Source organism: Suricata suricatta, chromosome 8, assembly GCF_006229205.1.
Source record: "Suricata suricatta isolate VVHF042 chromosome 8, meerkat_22Aug2017_6uvM2_HiC, whole genome shotgun sequence".
Taxonomy (NCBI): Eukaryota; Metazoa; Chordata; class Mammalia; order Carnivora; family Herpestidae; genus Suricata; species Suricata suricatta.
In genome coordinates this window covers 137,383,931-137,391,873 of record NC_043707.1, presented here as the reverse complement: position 1 = coordinate 137,391,873, position 7,943 = coordinate 137,383,931, and the positions used below count along the sequence as shown (strand labels likewise).

Sequence of the window (7,943 nt, the reverse complement as noted above, 5' to 3'; positions counted from 1 at the left end):
CCAAAGAATGTCCCCGACTCTGCTTGTCTGATGAAGGGAGACAAAGGTCCCCACTCTGAGCAGTGACTTACCTCCAGAAACAGCCCACCTCTTGGATTCATGTGCTTCATGCGATGCTAGAGTAATTAGTTCCTTGCAAACAATGCAAAAGGACAAAAGTTTCAAGGTGTGGGATCACCATGGCAACGACTCAGCTTCGGTCTCAGAATGATAGGAACTGGTCATGGCATTCCTCTGAAATTGGCCGAAGCCTCAAGACCTGCAGGATCGCCCAGCCAGGGCCGAGAATGTGAATCTTTGCACCTCCCAGGGGAAGGGGGCCTGTCACGTGGGTGTGGGGGTTGCACAGGAAGGGAGATCATGTCCTTGTCCCTGGGTCCTGTGAATGTGACCTTACTTGGAAAAAGGGTCTTTGCCAATGTCATTAAGGGTCTCGAAATGAGATCCTCCTGGATCTAGGGTGAGCCCGAAATCCAAAGTCAGGTGTTCTCACGAGAAAACATAGAGGGAGATTTGAGACACGGGCACACAGGAGAGGCCACGCGAAGACGGAGGCAGGGGCTGGAGCCAGGCCACTGCAAGCCCTGGGATGCCAGGGGCTCCTGGAGGCTGCAAGAGGCCGGAAGATTCTCCCCGGAGTCTTCAGAGGAAGCACAGCTCTGCTGAGATCCGGATTTCAGACTTCTGCCTCCAAAACTGTGAGAGAATAAATTTCAATTCTTGAACCTCTCCCCCTCAGTTTGTGGTACCTTGTGATCGAAGCCACAGGAAACTGCTCTCCTGGGTGATTTCTGCTCCCTCCATCCCTTGACTTACAGCCAAGAGCCCTTTCCCCATCACTGTAGAACACGGTTTTTGCATGAGAAAAGAAGAGAAAAAAAGTAAAGCAGATTTTGGCTGGGACACATCGCCGGCCGGGTCATCGGAACCAACTCTGGGGTCGGTGGCTCTGCTCAGGCTACAGTGCTCACCCCCGGCACCCCGAGAGTCCCGCTCTCCCTAACAGAACCTCCTCTCCGCTCCGTGGCTTTTTCTGTCCTTCCCTCCGCCACAGGCTTACTTGAAAGCTTTGAAAGCTTTCAGTGCCACGACTCCTGTCTCACTCCGGTCAGAATCCCCATTTTGTTGTTGTTGTTGTTTTTGGTGGCATCATGAATGGTTTCCATGGAAACGAAAGGTTGAGCTAGATCGGTGCCAACGTGCATCTAAACTTCAGGCTTGAACAGGGACTATTGTTTTTGCCAGCCATGGGGTTTCATTCGTTCTGAAGATGTCATGGGGGTTTTGGAATGTGTGTCCATAACTTCCTGGTTTTCTCGCATTTTCCAGCCCACCTGGCTAACGCATCATGGAGTGACGTGGGCGTGCCTCGGATCCCCACATTCCTCGCTCTTCAGGCTCTCTCCTAGTTTTGCATGTGCATGTAAATGTTAACGAGTAATAACCAGATGGTCCCCACAGGGCAGGCTGCGGGTGAGATGGAAATTCTAGCAGGAGAAACCACAGCCCGAACTTTGCCAGTCTAAACCCATCTTTGGTTTAGTGTATCAGAACCAGCAAACAGAAGGGGAGAGCGGACTCTAAGGTACGTGCTGGCCCTCATGACCCTGAGGACAGGGGCAAGCCGGCACCTGCTTCCTGCCTATACCAGAGGCACCGCCTCCGATGGGCAAAGGCTTTTCCTCCACGGGTTGGTTACTACTGGGAGAAGCAGACCATAACCAGCCCTCTGACTGGCTCCCGGTAACTGGTGGAGGAGCCCAGGTATGGACTGTGGATCCCTGAAGCTCCGCACCCCTGCTTTACAGGAGGCTCCACACCCCTGCTTTTCAGGAGACATCACCGGGTGGTTCTTACTCCAGAGTAAGTAAGGGTTCAGAGGGGTGTGGGTAGGGTGACCATATTATTTTTTTTTATGTTCTTTATTTATTTTTGAGAGACAGAGACAGTGGGAATAGGGGAGGGTCAGAGGGAGAGGGAGATACAGAATCCGAAGCAGCCTCCAGGCTCTGAGCTAGCTGTCAGCACAGAACCCAATGTGGGGCTTGAACCCACGAACCGTGAGATCATGACCTGAGCCGAAGCCGGACGCTTAATCGACTGAGCCACCCAGGCACCCCAGGGTGACCATATTATTAAACTGGAGTGCATTTCAGAAGTTAAGGAGCTGCCATTAATCATATCAGACCCACAGGCATAATCTGGGCTGTCCCTGGAAAAGAGGGTCATCTGGTAACTCTACCTTTTCGGCCACCCTGTCCCCCATCCACTAAAGATCTCAGTGTTGAAGTGCCCTGTGATTCAGTGCTTGGACCTCTTAAAAAATTTTTTTTTTAATGTTTATTTATTTTTGAGAGAGAGCGCAAGCAGGGGAGGGGCAGAGAGAGAGATGGAGACAGAATCCCAAGCAGGCTCCAGGCTCTGAGCTGTCAGCACAGAGGCCAATGCAGGGTTTGAACTCATGAACTGTGAGATCATGACCTGGGCCAAAGACGGCCACTTAACAGGCTGAGCCACCCAGGCGCCCTTCCCCCCCTTCTTTTTTTTTTTTTTCATCTTGCATAGTCCCCATACCAATGCTGTGCAGTGGACTTGTCTGCAATGATGGAAATGCTCTGTATCCATGCTGTCCAATGTAATAGGCCCTAGTCAAATGTAGCTGTTGAGTACTTGTAGCTGGTACAACTACGTAAATCAACTTTCACTTTTTTATAATTTTAATTAATATACATTTCAATGGCCACATCTGGCTTGTGGTTACTGTACCAGACAGTGCAGACCCAGATAATTTTTTTCCAGATGGGTAAGTACCATCCAGAGGTCTGACTCCCAAATCTGTCCAGCCGCCCCAATTCTCCCCTAACATCCACACCCATATACCCAATATGATAGATTTACTTATATGTCTACTAGGCATTTCACACTTAACATAGCCACAACTAACCTTCTGATCACAATATGATATATTTCAAGCCCATTTTGTATGACAAAGAGAAAATAGCAAGTGTTGGCAAAGATGTGGAGAAATTGGATTCCTGTGCACCTGCTAGTGGGAATGCAAAATGGTGCAGCTGCTGCGGAAAACCATAGGGCAGTTCTTCGAGAACTGAGACAAGATTATCATATAATTGAGGAGTCCCACTGCCAGGCATATACCCCAGAGAACCAACAGCAGGGACTTAAACAGACATTTGTATACCCACGTTCATAGTAGCGTTATTCGCGATGGTGGGAGGGTGGAAGAAGCCCAAGCGTCCATCCACAGATGAATGTGGTTCGTGCACACGATGGAGTATTGTTCGGCCTTAAAAAAGAAGGAGGTTCTGACATGCTACAGTGTGGATGAACCTCGAAGTTCGTCCATTATTGCTACGTGAAGTAAGACGGTCACAAAAGAACATGGACTGTGAGAGTCCACTTACATGAGGTTCCCAGGGCAGTCAGCTCACCGAGGCAGAGTGGGGTGGTGATTGCCAGGCACCGGGGAGCAGTGGAGTGTTTAGGAGTTCAGAAGTACCTGTCGGGGAAGATGTAAACGTTCTGGAGATTGACAGTCGTGATGGAGGCACAATGCATGTGCCAAGTGCCACAGAGCCGTAGAGTTAAAGATGGTCAAAATGAAAATTAACACTAGAACTCCCCTAGGACCCAGCAATAGCACTGCTGGGTATTTAACAAGGGACACAGGAGTGCTCACACATAGGGGCACATGTACCCCAGTGTTCATAGTGGCACTTTCAACAATAGCCAAATCATGGAAAGAGCCTAAATGTCCATCACCTGATGAATGGATCAAGAAGATGTGGTTTGTATATACAATGGAGTACTACAGGGCAATGAGAAAGAATGACATCTGGCCATTCGTGGCAACGTGGATGGACCTCGAGGGTGTCATGCTGAGTGAAATAAGTCAGGCAGAGAAGGACAGATACCATATGTTTGCACTCATAAGTGGAACAGGAGAAACTTAACAGAGGACCATGGGGGAGGGGAAGGGGAAAAAATGGGGGAAGGAGGGAGGCAAACCATGAGAGACTCTTGAACACTGAGATCAAACTGAGGGCTGATGGGGGAGGGGGAGAGGAGAAGGGAGGTGATGGGCATGGAGGAGGGCCCTTGTGGGGATGAGCCCTGGGTGTTATCTGGAAACCAACTTGACCATAAACTATAATAAAACAATTAAAAAAAAAAAAAGATAGTCAAAATGGTAAACTTTGTCATGTAAAAAACCTGAACCTTCTGATTATGATAATTCATGATATTGCTTCCGATATTTCCTTCAAACCTGATCCTTACACAGACTTCTCATCTCTCTTAGTACCAACTCTGATTCTTCCATTTGTGGAGCCAAAGACCTCTTCTTTCTCTTCCCGTCTGCCTCGGGCACCCCAGTAATCTCAGTGCTGCCCTCAAATCTGTGCGTTCAGAGCCTCGCCCACAGGCCCCATCACCCAGTGTGCTGGGCCCCGGGTCCGCCCTCCACGCACGTTTCCGTTGATTTTTCACGTCCCTCGGAGTGACAGCATGTCTTTGCCAGGACCCGAAAGCCCTGCCTTATCTGTCCGGTTGCACAAGCCTCTTCCTGCTCCTCACGCACCCCAGGAACATCCTTGCCTACAGTGTTCTTTGTTCCAAATCTTTGTGGCCGAGCCCCCCCGCCCCCCACGTTCTTAGGCATGTACCTGTTATCTCCCTGAGCCCTTCCCAGGTCATCCTGCCAAAAATTTCAGCCCCTCTCCTGCCAACGCCTCCTATCCTTCTTGCTTGCTTTGGTCTTTTTCTCATTCCCTTTCATCAATATCTTAACATAGTGTATGTTTTATTCATCTTGTTTATTTTCAGCCTCCCCACTAAAGTGTATGATGCTTGAGGCAGGGGTTTTGAAATCTCTTTCGTTCTCTGCTTTTCTCACTGTGCCCAGATCGGCACCCGATAAATGCGTGTTAAATTAATGAAATGCAGACATTTAGGGGGTTGCTCACGGGACTCTTCTTTGATTGGTGCAGAACGACCCTGATCTCTTTAGGGTTCAGTCTGTATAAAGCACTTTCATAAGCTTGATTTACATTTCGTTTAAGTCAGTGGTTCTCGCCCCCTCAGGGCACATGTGGCAGTGTCAGGAGACACTTCTGGTCATCAGAAGGGGCCAGAGGTGTGTACCTGTCCCTCTAGTGGGGAGGGGCCAGGGATCTTGCTGAACATCCAGCAATATGCAGGACAAAGAACTGTCCCAACACGATATCACTTGTGCAGAGGTCAAGAACCCCTCATTCAACCTACTTGTATGATGAGTTATCTAGTTGGCATGTAAATTTTTTTTAATGTTTTTAATTTATTTTTGAGAGACCGTGCGAGCAGGGGAGGGTCAGAGAGAGAGGGAGACATAGAATCGGAAGCCGGCTCCAGGCTCTGAGCTAGCTGTCAGCACAGAGCCTGATGCGGGACTCGAACCCACGAACCGCGCGATCATGATCTGAGCCGAAGCAGGACGCTTAACCGACGGAGCCACCCAGGCGCCCCAAGAAGAGGTGAATTCCTTGAGAGCTGTTTTAGGCTGAACTGTGTCCTTCAAAAAACAGATACGTGAAGTTCCAATCCTTAATACTTCACAATGTGACCTTACTTTACAGAGGTCATCAAGTTGAGTTGAGGTTCATTAGGGGGGGTCCTAATCCAGTGTGGCTGGCGTCCTCATAAAAAAGGGAAATCTGGACAGAGACACACACTCAGGGAAGACCACTTGGAGTCAGAGGGAGGGACGGCCGTGCGACTGGAGTCCTGTAGCTACAAACCGAGGGACACCAAGGACTTCCGAAGCTGGAAGCCACAGGGAAGGATCCTCCTCCCCTACGGTCCTCAGGCAGAGCTCAGGCCTGCTGACCGTGAGAGAAGACATTTCTGTTGTTTTAAGCCTCCTGGTTTTTGCCACTTTGTTAGGGCAGCCCCAGGAAGCTAATTCAAGGTCAGAGCCAGTGCCAAATCCGAACCTGATACTAATGGGGTTTATACCCTGTGACAATTAAATTAGTGTCTTGGAAAACAGAGAGAGTTCACCAGGACGGTGGTTAGATTCTCACACTGGAGGAGAGACAAGGATATTTAGTGTTTTGGGTCTTATGAAACTCATGACCTAGAGTCGGCCAAGAGCACTTGGATAATAGATGTTCAAAGCCACCAGTAGCCAAAGCCTTTCATGGGAAAATTACCCTAGCACAAAGTGCTTTTTGCTAATATTAACTTTGGTTCTATTTCAGATCAATGGAGGCAAAAAACCGGGAGATCCCATAAATCCCACCGAGCTCATCACAGCCGCCAAATTATGCCCTGATAAAGCTTTCGGTGGTTAACAATATGGCCGTTCACCAGGCGAGGACGCGGCTGGGAGGGGTTTCCGGAGCGCGTCTGGCCCGCGGCGGAGACAAGAGTCCCCGAGCGTTATCTGAAGGCTCTCTGGCCCTAATGAAGGGTGAAGCTTTGAACGTGATTATTTCTAAACAAATAAGTAATACGGATAATTTAAAAATAAACAAAGATCTGGATGTTAAAGGCCACTTCTGGCTCAGGACCAAGATTAACAGCGAGTGGCAAGTTTTTGTGAGAGATAATGTCTTCTCACGTATAAAAGACCGCATTGATCTCCTGTAGGTATTATCCCGAGAATGTGCAGTCTATATCTGTGGGCAGAGACAGTCTTCCATCACTTGCTTTATGGGAAGAGAATGGTTATTGTATCTCTTCCCATAAAATATAATCTCTTTTCCTCTTTCAAAAAAAAAAAAAATCTACCTGTTCCTCTGGGAATTTCCAGTTGTAATCTGGGGAACTGAACTGATCTTTTTTTTCTTTTCTTTTGCATGTGCCAGTATTTTTATATTTGGCTTCTTTACATTTTCTCATTATTCTCTGGAGTCTGGCTTTTCCAGACTGTTATTTGAGCCGTCTAGAAATTCCTTTAAAATCAGGGCCATTGACACATGCGTGATGTGACTGTCAGGTTCCCTGTGACTTGCTGAGGAGTGCCCCTCCCTTATCCTCCCATGGGGGCTGGTGTGAGGGCCTGGGACCACTTTGGAGGCAAGGAGAGCTTGCGTGGCATGTTCCAACAGGATAAAAATGCAAAAAAAAAACCCCAATTGCTGAAGGAAGGAAATGTTATTCCTGAGGATGGGGGTTCTCGGCACTACCTCCGGGCATCTCTTCAGGATCAATGCAGACAGAAGGGCAAAGTCCCTCCTATTTAAATGTCGTGCTCTGAGCAGTGGTGGCTCCCTAAGCTAATGAGTTTGGCTAAGGAGAGCCCAGCAATGCGGTCCTGTCCAGCCCTTACACACAGAGGTCTGCAAACTGTCCAGGCAGTGCCCCGAGGCCCTGCCTTCACCTCTTTACTGACGCAGACCCTCCCCTCGTCCTCCTTGCCCAAAGCGCCCACCCTTCCAGGGTCAAGTCCCGCACAAGCCACCCCCACACTTTCTGCCCTCTGCACTCCTCTCTTCTCCGAACTCCTGTGGCGCCCCGGACTGTGGTGTCCCGGCCAGCATAGATGACAGCCACCTGTCACTGTGGAACCTGGGCTGTGGTTCGGCACAAGCACGGGGCGCTCTCCGCGCTCTCTCTCCACTTCTGCACGGTGCCTGGAGCCAACCAGTGCAAAATAAACTACAGGATTGTCCTAAGCCTAAAAAGATGTGTCTGTAAGAGTATGTGTCGGGGCGCCTGGGGGGCTCTGTTGGTTGGGTGTCTGACTTCGGCTCAGGTCATGATCTCACCATTCCTGGGTTCGAGCCGCACATCAGGCTCTGTGCTGACAGCTCAGAGCCTGGAGCCTGTTTCAGATTCTGTACCTCCCTCTCTGTCTCTGCCCCTCCTCCGCTCTGTGTGTGTGTGTGTGTGTGTGTGTGTGTGTGTGTGTGTGTGTGTGTGTGTGTGTGTGTGTGTGTATATGC

General features: G+C 49.4%; 1 long non-coding RNA gene across 1 annotated transcript; it reads left to right on the top strand.

Annotated features, from left to right (window-relative positions):
• Positions 1-1,255: 1,255 nt before the first annotated feature.
• On the top strand, positions 1,256-7,682 carry LOC115299009. Its single transcript, XR_003911936.1, has 3 exons — positions 1,256-1,585; positions 1,809-1,863; positions 6,255-7,682. It is a non-coding gene; the product is annotated as an uncharacterized LOC115299009 (long non-coding RNA).
• Positions 7,683-7,943: the final 261 nt, after the last annotated feature.